General features: G+C 45.6%; 1 long non-coding RNA gene across 1 annotated transcript; it reads left to right on the forward strand.

The window, feature by feature from the left end:
- The first annotated feature begins 13,897 nt into the window (after positions 1-13,897).
- On the forward strand, positions 13,898-15,223 carry LOC147724405 (uncharacterized). Its single transcript, XR_015310092.1, has 3 exons — positions 13,898-13,984; positions 14,110-14,190; positions 14,286-15,223. It is a non-coding gene; the product is annotated as an uncharacterized LOC147724405 (long non-coding RNA).
- Positions 15,224-18,146: the final 2,923 nt, after the last annotated feature.

The following is an 18,146-nucleotide window of genomic DNA, read 5'->3' on the forward strand; positions in this document are numbered from 1 at the left end:
CTGCAGGAGGTATTTAATCCATTGAAGTGCAACCCACTCAATGCCCGTTTCGTGCAGTCTGTCAATGAGGTTTACTTGGTCAATCAAGTTAAATGTCTCCAACCCATTGTTTATAATATAGAACTGTCTGAAAAGACAACATAAATTTCAAAAAGTTTCTAAAATCAGAAGGAATCCTCAATGCGTGCAGCTACGGTATAAGCCCATCTTTCTCATGCCATCCTGAACGGAATCACCACTATGCCAACCTCCTTTGATTTCTGACCATGACACCATTTGCTGGGTGCTTACAGCTGTTATTGAGAATAAGACAAATACAACACATTATAACATAACATAAGACGCTACCCCTTAGATGTAGAGTAGTTGGTAAACAATAGTCCAAACGTTTGGTAAAATATATCCATATATTTACATCAAGTTAAAAATACTTTTGTAAGCATTACACTGTATAATTCACAATCTACAATGACATTTTGGGCTACAAAACAAGAAGCACTGAGTGATTTACTAGCAAACTATCATGATATTATCATACAGTGAGTTTGCACATTACACACAGGGAGGAAACATTACATCTACAGTATAAATCCACATCTTTTTGGTGATAGTATAAGTAAAGAGTACACCATAAATATCTATATTAAATACGTTTTTTACTAGTTGAACTATTTAATATATTTTTCAGAAATACAACAATAGGAATCATCAACTTTATGATCCATTTTATCATTTAGAAAATCATGACGCTTTATTGTCTGCTCACAATTGTGCCGGTCAATTTTTATAGCAGAAAGAAATGTCCTGTGAGAACAAAGGACCTGACTGCCAAACCTCCAACACATGGAATGCATTATTTAAAGGTTTTATGTTTCTAGGGATTTGCAACGCCCTGCTGTTTGGACAGAAATTCAATATTTCTTTCCTAGGGAAATTTCATACATTATAGAACACGATATTTTTTTTAATAAATATTAACTCTGTGGGATGGTTTCTAGTCTTCGTTCAAATTGAAAAACAAGCAGTACCATAATAATACATACGTAATATTCGAATCAAACACACATTTGCTAACAATTTTTTCCATTACTAAAATGATGTAAGCTTTTATAGTGCGTAAAAAGAAATATGTTATACATTACACAAACCAAATCATTTTACAAAGAATCTCACAACAATATTAATGAAGGATATGCTAAGTGGCCACATTGGTATGGTTTCAAGAACATACTCTGAATCTGTGGTTAATAACTAATTATGGCTTCGAAAACACATATCAACTTTGTGGCTTACCGAACCCGTGGACATTTAGGGCCTCAATTGCGGACAGGATACACAGCCACAAACCCTGGAAGACACCCTGCTATAAAAACATTATCATCTACAGCACTTTTGATATGGCAGGCAGGATATCTGTTACCTTTGTGATGCAGTTTGCCACACACCAAGCTCTAAAGAAGGCCCTTAGTTCTGCTGTCTAAAATTACACTAAAACTGAAACTTCATATGTATTATTCAGCTTTTTGGTGAAGATGTACGTAGTTCATTCAAAATAAATACAAGCCTTGAAGTGATGGGATCCAAAGCGAAAGGCTGAGGAGAAACAATAGGAAATGTAGGGGCATATTATCAAGGGGGTTTATCTCCGCTTTTTTGGCTTTAAAAGCCAAGAAAGCGGAGATAAAATGATCTCCCTATTATCTAGCTGTCGCTAACACCAGTTAGCGACAGCTAGTAGGAGATAGCGACCATCTTGGGCCCCACTTTGCATGTCAGTGATATTTATCGCTAATGACATGCAAAGTGGGCGTGCCAAGATGTTAGCGACTGAAAACAGTCGCTAACATCGCTATCTCCTATTACCAACTTTTGGAGATATTTGCGTTAAGCGCGAATATCTCCAAAAGCTAACACCTGCCCTGAGCAGTTCTTAGCCATGTTATCCAATGGGAGGTGGGTAACATGGCTAAGAGCATTAGCTCGATAATGCATGAATATCGCTGACTTTTCAGCGATATTCATGCTTTGCGGTGATTTTTATCGCATTTGCGTTAAACCTTGGTAATACCAAGGTTTATTTGCAGTAAAAATCGCCGCAGCTCAGCGGTACATTTTTGCCTCTAACCAAGCAATAGCGATAATTATCGCTATTGCTTGGTAATATGCCCCCCAATTCTATAAATACGAAGAGCCTGATTGGCCAACACAAGGGCAAACCTGCACTCAGAGAGTTACACCTATGCGCAAGTGCAATTAATGAATTTCTGTGAAAACCAGAAGCATTCCAATGACTCCACATTGAAAGCTTCATCAGGTACAGGGTTCCTTGCAGAGATTCATGTGAAGAACAAGTGACATTTCCATCAAGTTCGTACTCCCACTGTGTGGAGTTCTCTAACTTGGAGAACCCCAAGCAGGAGGAATATGATCTCCGGTCAAAATGCATATTCTTTTTTTCTCTACAGGGAAAAAAAAGATTGCCTGTGGAGAAAACCCGTCCACTATACCTCCAGCAAATCTTGCGGTACTACATTCCCTTTGCTATCCTGGAAATGTCTGGAGTAAATATCTACCCTTTCCATAGAGTAGAGGGGGATGAGAGAGGTTTGTGAAGGCCCACCGACATACTAATTTCTGTGCATTCACAAACAAAGAAGGCTAATCATGACTTGGGAGGCCACCAGGCAAATATTTTCCCATCCATCGAGTGGTATGACGGGCACTGAGAGCACATTGCACTTGTACCAGAAATCTCTGCACCCATTAGTGGATTAATGCCTGCAAGGAATCCCTCGGTGAATTCCTGGTAAGTGTTAAATAGGTCAATTTGATTGTAAACTTCTGGTTACAACCAAATTTGCTATAGAAAACAGGGCTACTTTGTTTAGATATGTTTCTTTTTTTACAGTGTACGTTCTTGTAAACCTATTTATGTATTTTTTTTAATAATAAATATTGAATAGAATAAGAAGTACCAAAGATACAGGTTGTATAAGAAAGATAAATAACATAGTAATACATACAAACCTTACTGCTGTGTCTCCGCTGGGTCTGACGGGTCTGCTGTGCTTCTGAACTGCTACCTTCATCCTCGGCCAACTGCTCGCGGAACCCGCTCCGCGGGTCCCGCTTCGTGTGGGGCAATTAGTGAAGGACTTCCTTGGAACATTGGGAGCCGTGGGAGCTTGGCCGTGCAGGGCTGCGAGCGTGTTGCGGGCGCAGGACTACAAGTCCCAGGAGCGCCCTCAACCCCCAATTCTCACCAGCTGGGACGCTCTCCCTGCAAGCTCCTCCCTTGCACAACATCATGTTAAAATCCGCTGCTCCTGGTACTCTTGCGGATTTCCTCACCTTACTGCTGTGTCTCCGCTGGGTCTGACGGGTCTGCTGTGCTTCTGAACTGCTACCTTCATCCTCGGCCAACTGCTCGCGGAACCCGCTCCGCGGGTCCCGCTTCGTGTGGGGCAATTAGTGAAGGACTTCCTTGGAACATTGGGAGCCGTGGGAGCTTGGCCGTGCAGGGCTGCGAGCGTGTTGCGGGCACAGGACTACAAGTCCCAGGAGCGCCCGCAACCCCCAATTCTCACCAGCTGGGACGCTCTCCCTGCAGGCTCCTCCCTCGCACAACATCGTGTTAAAATCCACTGCTCCTGGTACTCTTGCGGATTTCCTCACCTTACTGCTGTGTCTCCGCTGGGTCTGACGGGTCTGCTGTGCTTCTGAACTGCTACCTTCATCCTCGGCCAACTGCTCACGGAACCCTCTCCGCGGGTCCCGCTTCGTGTGGGGCAATTAGTGAAGGACTTCCTTGGAACATTGGGAGCCGTGGGAGCTTGGCCGTGCAGGGCTGCGAGCGTGTTGCGGGCGCAGGACTACAAGTCCCAGGAGCGCCCGCAACCCCCAATTCTCACCAGCTGGGACGCTCTCCCTGCAGGCTCATCCCTTGCACAACATCGTGTTAAAATCCGCTGCTCCTGGTACTCTTGCGGATTTCCTCACCTTACTGCTGTGTCTCCGCTGGGTCTGACGGGTCTTTATGCTTCTGAACTGCTACCTTCATCCTCGGCCAACTGCTCGGGGAACCCGCTCCGCGGTTCCCGCTTCGTGTGGGGCAATTAGTGAAGGACTTCCTTGGAACATTGGGAGCCGTGGGAGCTTGGCCGTGCAGGGCTGCGAGCGTGTTGCGGGCGCAGGACTACAAGTTCCAGGAGCGCCCGCAACCCCCAATTCTCACCAGCTGGGACGCTCTCCCTGCAGGCTCCTCCCTCTACATCCTAGTTAGCTCATTTACGGCTTTCGAGTCCCGCTGCGCGGGAGCGACCGGGAGAAGCCCGGGACAAGGGCGGGACCGCCTGTGGCCGTCAGGGGCCGAAGGAGGCCGGGCTGGGCCAGGTCTCTAACCTCTAACCAGTAACTGTGTGTTCTTTTTTCCCTTGTTATATAGCTCTTGTGTATGTTGTCAGGGGGTTCAGTTTTTAGTGGTTATACTTTGTCTTATTGTAAATATGACTAGTTCTCTTCCCTCTAGTGTGGGCGCTTCATTTCAGGGGCCCCTTGATAAGTATTTTGAAAAGGCAAATAAGGAGATCGATAAAGAACTTCTCCTTGCAGAAAGGCGGGCTGAGCGGCGGCGTTTAATCTAACTCCTGAAACAAACTCTGTTGACCACTCAGCCTGGACCAAATAATTCTCAAGATCTGGCAGTGCAAGGGAAAACGATCATTGAACTGGATTTGTCAAGCACAGACCAAATTCCTAGCATTTTCCGAGCACCTATTTGTTCCCCTGTTTGTTCTTTTATTAATAGTGAGGGTCAAACTAATAGTCCCAACCCTGCCCCGAGTAGCCCCAATGATCTTACTGATCGTGTCGATCAGATTGCTGCCCCAGAGTTACACTCAACTTTTACCAACCAATCTTGTTTGAGTGATGGTCAGGGAGGGAACTCTCGGACCAATTCTAATATTGTCCCTGAATCTAAATCCTTAAGAAATGCACGAGCTGCTTGCCCTCCACCTAGGAAGAAAAGGAAAAAGGGTGGTCTGAAAAGAAAAGGTATAGGCCCACAAACTTGTCCCTCCACCCCACCCACTTGTCGTATTTTGACAATGGCTGGGTTAGCGCTTAGCTTTGCTACACGTTATTCCCCTTATCTTGGCCTTATTCGAAAACGCCATTTTGTATGTTACGGCGGCCATTTTAGAGAATGAGCGGCCTCGTGGTCAGCATGCCCTTTAGTCCTTTGTCCGTGCCACTGACCACTCGAGTTTGCCCAGCAACAGGCTATTTTTAGTAACGGTCAAGCCTGTACATGCGCAGTTCCGACTGACCAGTCACCCCTTAGGAATGTTCCGCCAAAACTGACCAGTGGTGTTGTAACCCCTCCCATGAGTTGGCAGTGTTCCAAAAATGACCATATATGTACCTAAAACTCTGTAACCATGTACCGCCTACCTTTTTATGTTTGAAAACTGTATAAAAGAAGGACTCGCACCGTTGTTCGGTGTGATACTTCTTGCATTGCCGAAGGGTGCTGTAGGAATGTACCACCACCCCATGGGGTCTTAATAAACTTGTCTTTTGCATTTTCTAGTTTCCGTGCCAACAGTTCTTACGGTGTAGTGGGTATTCTGCGGAGTATGTAGGCCTGGAGAACCCAATACCACAAATTGGCGACCACGAAGGGACTCATCGGCGACTCGGATGCCCGAAGGAGAGGTCGTGACGAAGGATTGGAAACTCGCCATGGACGCGTACGCTGCCACTGAGTGACCCGAGTCTTGGCACCCACGGTGTTTTCTTCCCTTCCTTCTGATCTGACCTTCCAGGTGGCGCTGGTCCCCGCCTGAGATCCTGCTCGTCTGCGTTGCTGTACAGTGCCTGTTTGGCTGATTCGATCAAAGACCTTGGCAGTTGGAATCTGGATATTTGAGATTTGGGTAAGATTTGTGATCGGTAAGGTAGTCTGCGGACGCTTACTGAAGTTCTATGAATGTGACTATGATTTGAGTTAGCTAACATTTTGACTTTGTGAATTTGAATACATATGTGTAGTGCACTTCACATAGGCAGGCATGTAGAGATGATTCTCTAACTTTGAGCGGCACATTTGTGTGAAGTATTGTAAGTGCCATTTTTACGGTATCACGCTTTCGTGGTACGTTTTGAACATGCCTGTTTTATGCACACTCCGAGGGATGTGCTGTCTTGGAAATGGTAATCTCAGCCGGCTCCCCCAGAGGGAACACCTAATCGTGATATGTATGTCAAATTTGGCCTCCCCCCTATACTGTACAGTAAATTATGGCATAAATATACTAGAACCGATCCCGAGTTGCAATGGGCACTACATGGGTCGTTTGATTTGCGAAAGGTTCAGTTTGTGGAGCAATGTTTGTTTCAGCGTAGGTCTAGACAGGATATGTTTGATTGTGTGCGAATGTGGGAGAAAGCAGTGCGTGAACGAATGAAGCGTGAGATTGCCTTGGCGGAAAAAGAGCAGCGCAAGGCTGCTCGAGATAAAGCTTTACAGCTGGAGGAGAAGGAGTTACAGGAGAAGAAAGAGAGGGAAGCACAAGAACGTAATTTGCAAACGACCGGTCAATTTCCTATTCGACGTCCGCTTTATCCTGTCCTTAATAATGAAATTGATGATTTTTCGTTATTAGATCGATCTCCGCCTCCGTATGTTCAGCCTACGGCCCCGTCCGAGGATTCCGGTGATGAAGGTCGGGATAAGACGAGTACGAGGTTAACAGCTGAGAGAGCAGCGGACTTGCGTGGTTTAGCTAGGAAATTGAATATGAATAGAATAACTGTGTCAGAGGTTACAGCTGAAAGGGATACGTGGTCCGAACGAGAATTGATGTGTTTTTTAAATACTTTTGCAGATGAAGTTATTACTCGATTCCGTAAAAATTCAGTGGACTTAGAACCCAAGGATGTGTCAGTTCATCATGAGAATATGCGTAAAGTTTTATTTGTTCTTGCAGATGCAGATGGGTTTTTCTTACGATTGCTCGAGCTACGGGATGAGGCGTCCGAATAGCGGGAAGCACGAAAGGCATCAGAGCACCCTGAGCTGGAGTCGACGGAACAGTCCAAACAATGTTCTATCTTGGGAACAGATAAGAGTTCTAAAGTGCATGTTATGCCTATGCGTGAAGCTGCACCTTTTTATGTTCCCCCTAAAGGGCAAGGTACAGATGAGGATAAAACGTCTGCAAATGCAAAAGGGTATTTTATATATAATTGGGTGTATACGCCTTGGAACAGAGCAGATGTTATGGCATTGAAAAACGCTTTACCTGATCTCTGTAAGAATCCCTTCAGCCACGTAGTCCAAGAAATACCACGCGGCCTCTGGGAAAGAATCCCAAATCAAATTTATTTTCTACTGAGACTCAAATTTTTAAGGAATCTAAGGCATGAACACAAACAAAACAACTGTTATGACAGTGAATACATGATGGCAATATCTACAAATTTACAGAATTTACAATACATACAAAAGTGAATGAGGCCACATTAGTGAATGAGACACACAAAAAACAATACAAAATTCAGTGAACAATATTAATTGCAATTATATACAGTGCAAAACTTTGAAGTGTAAAGCAAATGTGAACCAGTCCTACAGACTGTGAAACCATGGGACAGGCGGGGAGGTGGAATGGAATGCCTGCCTGTCAACCAAGCCTGTGGTTAATTTATTTACAGCGGGTTGCACAACTAGGGTCCAACGGAATCGGTGTAATTGTGTCCTAGTGGCACCCTTGGAGGTTTACCACAGGGTGGAGGTGTCGACGCGTTACGAACCGGGGTTGTTCCAGGTTCTCTTCAGGACAGGGACTGGGGATAATGATTCTGTAACAGATATACAAGGTGGGTGTCAGATATGAGTTTTCAGGACAATATTATACAAGACTCTGACTCCAAAGGACAAAGGAGGGGGGTAGATTACCTGCTCAATGGCGTAAGAATGGCCGTAATACCGGTAACGCTCGACCGGGCAGGGTTTCTGAAAAAACAAACGGAAAGCTTAGCGCGGTGGCAAGCCAGGGAGGCTAGTGGGTTAGTTGCCCAGAACATCATCCATGGGGCTCATGACATTACATTGGTTCATGTGGTAAAAGAACTTTCTTTTTACTAGGCTACATAATGTACTGCTGATAATCCCAGGGCTGTTGTATAGAGCATCCTTCATGAGAATCACATTCCCGGTTGTAATTGTTGTTGAATAATACATTGAGTTCTAACCCTATTTACACCGCTTAGGTTTTGATGTTGTTGTAAAAAAAGTTTCTAATGCATACATGATAATATCGCGATTGGCTCTGAGCATGTTTCTGTAGCAAATGCCAAGATTTTCATGTTGTGTTTGAACTTTTAAACAATGCAACTGCTATTGTGTGGCTCGTTTAAATTCTATATCGAGCGTGTGTTTCATCAATTTAGGAACTCCGGGTGTTTTTTTAAAACCATTGCGGAATGCCACCGCATTCACTGCTGCACTTTCCACACATATGCCCCCACTCGCATTGAGACTCCTCGCTACCGATACGTAACAACTACAAAGTCCAGCATTCTCGTGGACAATCCTCCGTAGACACACCCCCCAACACCTCGATCAGGTGAGCTCATTAGCTATGCGTCCCAGCGCGGCGCTTTACTTCGAACCTGTGTTGCTGCTCGAGAACGCCGGATTAATTCCGAATTGAAAGTAAGTGCCTTGCGCCCTCCGGACGAGCCTCGCGCTTCCTCCCCCCTTCCCCCCCCCTCCTCCCCGGTGACGGCATGCCCCGTTGGTGACAATTACTAATTGAAGCTCGCGCTTCCCTCTTTCCAGGTCAGCGCGAACCATTAACCCCTTGCTGACACGGACCTGTCAAAAAACTACAGATATTCTTTCCTTTGGCTGGGATTTCAGGTAGGAAACTCTCCTTGTGGGTCGATGGGGATTTTCCACGACATATGGGCTAATGATAGTAACTCTGGGCACCGTGTTTTTCTGTGGTCCTGCAGTTCCCACCCTCAGACGTTTGAACATGTGAGCACGTTTGTGCACCGCTTCGTGGGCACCCCTATTTCCAGCCCAATAGCTGGTTGAAGCACAGGTAGGATCAGTTAAAAAGTTTCTACCATGGCCCCACACCATATGGCACCTCTTTCAGCCTCCCTGGCTTGCCACCGCGCTAAGCTTTCCATTTGTTTTTTCAGAAACCCTGCCCGGTCGAGCGTTACCGGTATTACGGCCATTCTTACGCCATTGAGCAGGTAATCTACCCCCCTCCTTTGTCCTTTGGAGTCAGAGTCTTGTATAATATTGTCCTGAAAACTCATATCTGACACCCACCTTGTATATCTGTTACAGAATCATTATCCCCAGTCCCTGTCCTGAAGAGAACCTGGAACAACCCCGGTTCGAAACGCGTCGACACCTCCACCCTGTGGTAAACCTCCAAGGGTGCCACTAGGACACAATTACACCGATTCCGTTGGGCCCTAGTTGTGCAACCCGCTGTAAATAAATTAACCACAGGCTTGGTTGACAGGCAGGCATTCCATTCCACCTCCCCGCCTGTCCCATGGTTTCACAGTCTGTAGGACTGGTTCACATTTGCTTTACACTTCAAAGTTTTGCACTGTATATAATTGCAATTAATATTGTTCACTGAATTTTGTATTGTTTTTTGTGTGTCTCATTCACTAATGTGGCCTCATTCACTTTTGTATGTATTGTAAATTCTGTAAATTTGTAGATATTGCCATCATGTATTCACTGTCATAACAGTTGTTTTGTTTGTGTTCATGCCTTAGATTCCTTAAAAATTTGAGTCTCAGTAGAAAATAAATTTGATTTGGGATTCTTTCCCAGAGGCCGCGTGGTATTTCTTGGACTACGTGGCTGAAAGGTGTTGTTGATAATTATCCTGTCCAGCCACCCTGTTCTGTTTTCCCCATTGTTGAGATCCGGGCTGGGCAGACGTAGGATCCAAAACCTTCACTGTTCTACAGTCTGGTTGAGCGAGCACTGGCTTGCAAGGTTTCTCTTCTGGTTTCGACTTAAAAGTAGAGTCGATTCTGTACATTAATTGTGGTAGGGAAGGGGCTCCTTCCTTGTGTATTTAGCATGGCCGAACAAGACACGTTATCATTCAGTGAGGACCATATAAAAAAACTTCTCTCTGACTCCAACCTTTTTTCTTCTGTCAAACTCAGCAGCACAGCCAAGCAACTCAATTATGCCGAAAAACTCACAAGGATAAGAAAAAAACATGTCCGGACGGAGCTACATGGTCACTTCCTCCTTGCCAACCTCAGAGCAGGAACAATCCCATGGGGCCTCCAGATTAAGAATGTGCCTGTTATCTTCACCGACGATCCTGTCTACCGTAAGGGATTCAGCTTTATCAGCACGAAATGTAGCAGGGACTTGATGGTACACACAGTGGAGACCGCCCAGCGTATTCTCAAAAAGGAAGAGGAAGAAATTGAAGAACAACTCAAGGCCATCAGAGACAATCACACTGAAGCTGAGGCTAAGGCTCTTCTGGAGAAGATCGAAAAGGAACTGGTCACGTTCCGGGATAACACCATTAACTTCAAGACGTCAAAATTTGAAAAAGACCAAAAGAACTTCAATATTGACACCGTGTACCCCTACTTAAAAGACGAATTCTATAGTAGATCCGATTCGGTCAGGTACCTGAATTCTAATCAGGGAAGATCTAAGAGAAGATTCACGACTTTCTTTGAAACATCTTCCTCCGAGTCCATGGAGGATTCCGACGCAGGAGAAGGCCCTTCGAATAGAAATCAACAAAACAGGAACACCCCTAAGAGGCCTTTTTTAGGCCAGGGCCAACAACCCAAGCGGACACGATTCAAACCTCAATGGGAGATGACAACACGCAAGAAACACTACAACTCGTGAAACCATCTGCCATTATCAATATCTCGGGGAAGATCTTGTCCAAAGCTGAACAAGAAGTTCTAGAACTAGGTCTCTCTTTTGTTCCTGGGGTCGCCATGGACTTCACAAAAATTAAAATGGAAGTGATGGAATTTTTCCGAAAGGTCCGATTGAGATGGTTTTTCAAGGATGTCACCGAACCACTCTCCGTCGAAGCGTCAGGATTGAGAAATAAATCCTCGTTCTGTCCGCCAAACCACAACGTCTCCAAAAATATCCTAGCCTTCGAACGTTCAGTCATGTCATCACTGAATATTTTGGAAAAAAAACGTCCCTTCGTCCCAAAAAACATTACGAAAAAACACAGGGAGGCGATTCAAGAACTCAAAACCCAGCAGGAGGCCGTCATCAGACAAGCCGACAAGGGGGGCGCGGTGGTTCTGTGGTCGAAAGATCTTTATCGTACTGAAGGGCGCAACCATGTGTACAACCAGGAGTGGTATCGCAAAATCACCCACGATCCGACGGCACAGATTCAAGATGAAGTAAGCAAACTGGTCAACGCCGCAAAGGAATCAGGTTTTCTTGGACCAAAAGAATCAGAATATCTCATCAAAAAACACCCACGAACCCCCCACTTGTACTTCCTCCCTAAAGTGCACAAAGATCCCAAAGTACCACCCGGCCGCCCGATCGTGTCCGGGTGTGATTCCGTGTTCGAGCCCATCTCCAAATTCGTGGATGTCTTCTTGAAACCCCTTGTGGTACAAGTACCATCTTTCTTGCGTGACACCATGGATTTCATAAACAGAGTGGAAGGCCTCCCGTTTGATTCCTGCAGTCAAATTCTCGCTTCCATGGATGTGTCATCTCTGTACACACAAATACCGCAACAAGATGGTCTGGATGTAATGGAACTGTATCTGGACAGCCGACCACGCCCCCACAGAGTCCCCACTGAATTCATAATCTCCATGGCCACTGTGGCTCTGAAAAAGAATTTTTTCACCTTTGAAGAGGAAATGTTTCTTCAGATCAAAGGCTCGGCTATGGGCTGCCCTTTCGCTCCCGAAATGGCTATCCTGTACATGGGACAATTTGAAGAAAAGTACGTTTGGAACAACAACCCCTACAGAGGCCACATTGGACAGTGGCTCCGATATATTGATGACGTCTGGTGCGTGTGGAATGGAACATCTACACAACTGGAAGAATTCCACGTGTGGCTGAACAATAGGAGTCCAGACATCAAGTTCAGTTTGAGTTACCACAAAAGATCTCTTCCATTCCTGGATGTTGAAATCTCAGCCAGAGACAACGTGTTGTCATGCTCGTTGTACCAAAAAAAGACGGACAAGAACAATGCTCTCCATTACAAGAGCTACCATCCACGGAGCCTAAGGGATAATCTCCCTTATGGCCAATATCTCCGTGTGAGACGGAACTGTACCACCACCGAACAGTTTGAGCTGCATGGTCAGAGCCTCACGTCGAAGCTCCAGGAACGTGGGTACCCCCAGAAACTTTTGAAGCATTCGATGAAGAGGGCAAGGTGGACGCCGAGGGAACATCTACTAGAAAAAAGACCCAGGCCAACGACTGAGAGGATGGTGTGTGTCTCCACCTTTGGCCCCCACACCAACCAACTCCAGAAAATCATCAGAAAGAGCTGGCATCTGGTGCAAGAAATCCTTCCTGACATAGGCGTCCCCCTATTTGCACTCAAGAAGAACAGGAGCATTGGCCAAATGATCACATCTACCAGACCACCTCCAAAGAAGGTCTCTCAAAGTACCATCTTTGGAGCAAGCCCAGTTACAGGACACCGTAAATGCGGGACTTGCTCGGTGTGTGACCTTACGATGGAAGGCTCACTCTTTACGGATGGAAACAAATTTTGGCGTCACAACGAACATACAAATTGCAAAACCAAATATACAGTGTATGCGATACTGTGTCCATGCAATCTGTTATACATTGGTAAAACCACACAGGAGGTCCGCCAGAGAATTATACAACATCGGTCAAGAATCAACAACAAAATCCTGACGGCCCCCATGGTTTCGCATTTTGTGCAACAGAAACACTCCAGTCAGGACATGAGATGGACGGTCCTTGCAGTCATCAAGGGTGGCAATGGTGACCCAGACGCCCGCCTATCCCAAAAGGAGGCGTACCTCATTCTCAAGTTTGATACATCCAATTCTGGCCTGAACGAGATGACTGAATCTACCAGCCTTTAAATATAGAGTTCGGCAGAGTCTGGCTGTGCGCTTACTTTGATCTGTGTCTCAGTGATTCCCCCTTTTAACCTGTGCTTAACCATACATTTATGTTTGTTTGGCGCGTTGAGGCACCCAGGGTGGGTCGACAGAGGTCTGCTTTTGGTCTGGGTGAAAACGTGGATAAGCTGGTTAGTGGGTTAGTTGCCCAGAACATCATCCATGGGGCTCATGACATTACATTGGTTCATGTGGTAAAAGAAATTCTTTTTACTAGGCTACATAATGTACTGCTGATAATCCCAGGGCTGTTGTATAGAGCATCCTTCATGAGAATCACATTCCCGGTTGTAATTGTTGTTGAATAATACATTGAGTTCTAACCCTATTTACACCGCTTAGGTTTTGATGTTGTTGTAAAAAAAGTTTCTAATGCATACATGATAATATCGCGATTGGCTCTGAGCATGTTTCTGTAGCAAATGCCAAGATTTTCATGTTGTGTTTGAACTTTTAAACAATGCAACTGCTATTGTGTGGCTCGTTTAAATTCTATATCGAGCGTGTGTTTCATCAATTTAGGAACTCCGGGTGTTTTTTTAAAACCATTGCGGAATGCCACCGCATTCACTGCTGCACTTTCCACACATATGCCCCCACTCGCATTGAGACTCCTCGCTACCGATACGTAACAACTACAAAGTCCAGCATTCTCGTGGACAATCCTCCGTAGACACACCCCCCAACACCTCGATCAGGTGAGCTCATTAGCTATGCGTCCCAGCGCGGCGCTTTACTTCGAGCCTGTGTTGCTGCTCGAGAACGCCGGATTAATTCCGAATTGAAAGTAAGTGCCTTGCGCCCTCCGGACGAGCCTCGCGCTTCCTCCCCCCTTCCCCCCCCTCCTCCCCGGTGACGGCATGCCCCGTTGGTGACAATTACTAATTGAAGCTCGCGCTTCCCTCTTTCCAGGTCAGCGCGAACCATTAACCCCTTGCTGACACGGACCTGTCAAAAAACTACAGATATTCTTTCCTTTGGCTGGGATTTCAGGTAGGAAACTCTCCTTGTGGGTCGATGGGGATTTTCCATGACATATGGGCTAATGATAGTAACTCTGGGCACCGTGTTTTTCTGTGGTCCTGCAGTTCCCACCCTCAGACGTTTGAACATGTGAGCACCGTTTGTGCACCGCTTCGTGGGCACCCCTATTTCCAGCCCAATAGCTGGTTGAAGCACAGGTAGGATCAGTTAAAAAGTTTCTACCATGGCCCCACACCATATGGCACCTCTTTCAGCCTCCCTGGCTTGCCACCGCGCTAAGCTTTCCATTTGTTTTTTCAGAAACCCTGCCCGGTCGAGCGTTACCGGTATTACGGCCATTCTTACGCCATTAAGCAGGTAATCTACCCCCCTCCTTTGTCCTTTGGAGTCAGAGTCTTGTATAATATTGTCCTGAAAACTCATATCTGACACCCACCTTGTATATCTGTTACAGAATCATTATCCCCAGTCCCTGTCCTGAAGAGAACCTGGAACAACCCCGGTTCGAAACGCGTCGACACCTCCACCCTGTGGTAAACCTCCATGGGTGCCACTAGGACACAATTACACCGATTCCGTTGGACCCTAGTTGTGCAACCCGCTGTAAATAAATTAACCACAGGCTTGGTTGACAGGCAGGCATTCCATTCCACCTCCCCGCCTGTCCCATGGTTTCACAGTCTGTAGGACTGGTTCACATTTGCTTTACACTTCAAAGTTTTGCACTGTATATAATTGCAATTAATATTGTTCACTGAATTTTGTATTGTTTTTTGTGTGTCTCATTCACTAATGTGGCCTCATTCACTTTTGTATGTATTGTAAATTCTGTAAATTTGTAGATATTGCCATCATGTATTCACTGTCATAACAGTTGTTTTGTTTGTGTTCATGCCTTAGATTCCTTAAAAATTTGAGTCTCAGTAGAAAATAAATTTGATTTGGGATTCTTTCCCAGAGGCCGCGTGGTATTTCTTGGACTACGTGGCTGAAAGGTGTTGTTGATAATTATCCTGTCCAGCCACCCTGTTCTGTTTTCCCCATTGTTGAGATCCGGGCTGGGCAGACGTAGGATCCAAAACCTTCACTGTTCTACACTCTGTAAGAATCCGGCAGCATTCTACGAAGGGGTGGAGGGGGTCATTTCCTCTTGTGTTATGACTCTTGTTGATATAGATCTTTTCTTTGGATTAATCCTTCCCCCTGACATGTGGAGAGCGATTCGTAAGTCTAATGATCAAGCGATGTTTGGGGCAACTTGGAAGGAGATAGGCCAGGCTGACTTAGACAGGGAACCTGCATGCAAACCATGTGACCTAATTTTAGAGCTTCCAACGGCTATTTTGAACAAATTGAAAACGCTTGTTTCCCCTAAAAAGATCGATTGGACTATGCTAGCTTCGTGCAAACAGAAGCAAGACGAATCGGTATCTGGCTTCTTCACACGCTTTGAAGAAGCATTTCATGATTACAGTGGTCAATCATTAACAGATGATACGGGTAGGCATTTGTTTGTAGATAAGTATGTGGCTAATCTCCTACCGGAGATTGCAAAAAGATTGAAAGCAAGTGAAAGTTCCTGGACCACAGCGACCCCTGCGTCTTTGTTAACTATGGCTCAGTATTACGAGCGGCAGGAAGTAGAGGCTAAAGAAAGTGTTGATAAGAAAGCGAAGGAATTGAAAACGAAGGTGATGTTGGCACAGGTTCGCGGTGCGCACTCTAGAGGGAATGATAGAGGCAGGCGAGGAGGGGGTAATGCGTCGTACGGTCGTACCGATATTGCTGAGGACCAATGCGCATATTGTAAAGAGTTTGGGCATTGGGCTGAAGACTGTCCGGTGCTTCGTAAGCAACGTAGCCAGCGTGGGCGAGGAGGTGGAAGGTCGAGGAATAGTTATTCAGGAGCGAGAGGTGGCGGAAGTGCCCGTGGTCGGTTTGAAGCGAGGGGTCATGGTCAGGATGAACGAAACACCTTTGATAGACGGAATCAGTATCAGATATCGGAGGGTGAGAATGTGGAGCATCAGGATTATGTGCATGCATAGGATTGCGTAGGATGGGGTGTGGAATCGGTTGAGGTGCCAGTAGATCAAAGAGGTCCATATATATCAGCGGGCATTTTGGGTTCTACTGATCAGTTTTTAGTTGACACAGGAGCTACTCGTAGTGCTTTGTCTAAAAACTTGGTTCCAAGGGCTCCCCTGTCTGGCAAAACGATAACATGTATAGGGTTTGATGGCACACCCTGTCCTAGCCCTTTATCACAACCTCTTGCGCTTTGTATTGACAAATGTTTTAGCTTTTGCCCATTTTTGTTGTCGCCCCACACTCCAGATAATATTATGGGTATTGATTTGCTTAAATATTTTCGAGCAACGATACGTTGCGCGCCTGAAGGAGTGCGGGTTATTTTGAATGACAATTATCCAGACTCAGGCAGATTTTGCACTATGAAGGAAATTGAAGCATTAGCCTCTCTCCCGCACACGTTATGGGCGACCTCAGATACGGATGTGGGACAGATGCTCATTCCACCTATTCGCATTACTGTCAAGGAGGGAGTACTTTTGCCACGAGTACCGCAGTACAAGATCTCTAGGGAAGGTGAAATTGCTCTGACGCACATTGTTCAGGATTTAATCCTTGCAGGAGTAGTGGACGAAGTTCCTTACAATGTTTGTAACAGCCCTATTCTTCCGATCCTTAAGAAAGACACTGACGACAAAGTCTATCGATTTATTATTGATTTGAGAGAAATTAACAAAATTGTCATTCCCCAATATCCGGTGGTGTCTGATATCACTGCATTGCTTACATTGGTCCCCCCAACTGCATTGACCTTTTCTGTTATTGACCTTAAGAATGCGTTCTTTTCCATTCCCATCCATCCTGATAGCAGATACCTATTTGGCTACACGTTAAATAATAAATCGTATAGATTTTGTCGTGTTCCTCAAGGTTACACTGAGAGTCCTAGTATCTATAGTCAGGCTTTGAAAAGACAGCTTGACTCTTTTGAATTGCAATCTGGAGTAGCCCTTATACAGTATGTTGATGATCTCCTGTTGGCTGCAGACACCTATGCACAATGTGAGGAGAGTACACTTGCTTTGCTTTCCTTTTTGGCTCAGAATAATCATAAAGTCTCTAAGAAAAAGCTACAATACTGTAGACCCAAGGTGACCTACCTCGGTCATCTTTTGTCTAAGGAGGGGCGTGCATTAACATCTGATCGAATTCAGGCGATTTTAGATACACCAGTCCCCCGCACTCAGAGAGATGTACGGGCCTTCATAGGATTAACGTCCTTTTGTAGACAATGGATCATGGGGTTTTCGCACATTATCAAACCTTTGTTAGCGTTATTGTCCAAAACTACACCAATGCCCCTTGAATGGACAGATTAATGTCAAAATGCTTTTGAACAATTGAGACAGTCCCTTTGCTCTGCACCCGTGTTAGGTACACCAGATTACACAAAGATTTTTACGTTGTACGTGCACGAGAAAGATGGGTGCGCGTTATCAGTGTTAGTGCAGACACACGGGGATAAGCAGAGGCCATGTGCGTATTTCTCAGCCATTCTTGATCCTGTAGCGCGAGGGTTACCTGGGTGTTTTCGAGCAGTTGCAGCAACAGCAGTAGCTATACGGCAGAGTGAGGGAATAGTTTTGTTGCACAAATTGTTGGTGCTAGTTCCCCATGCAGTAGATGCCCTGTTAAATCAAACGAAAACACAGTATCTCACGAGCGCACGTTTGACAGGATATGAGCTCACACTTCTGGCGCCACATATCACACTGAAAAGATGCGCTACCCTGAACCCTGCCACTTTATTGCCATATCCGGTTGAAGAGGGCCAGGAGGAAAAACACCATGATTGTGTTTTCCTGACCGAAGAACAAACAAAGGGTCGTGTCGACTTACAGGATACGCCACTTCCAGATGTGGATGGGGAACTG

Source organism: Lissotriton vulgaris, chromosome 4_1, assembly GCF_964263255.1.
Source record: "Lissotriton vulgaris chromosome 4_1, aLisVul1.2, whole genome shotgun sequence".
Taxonomy (NCBI): domain Eukaryota; kingdom Metazoa; phylum Chordata; class Amphibia; order Caudata; family Salamandridae; genus Lissotriton; species Lissotriton vulgaris.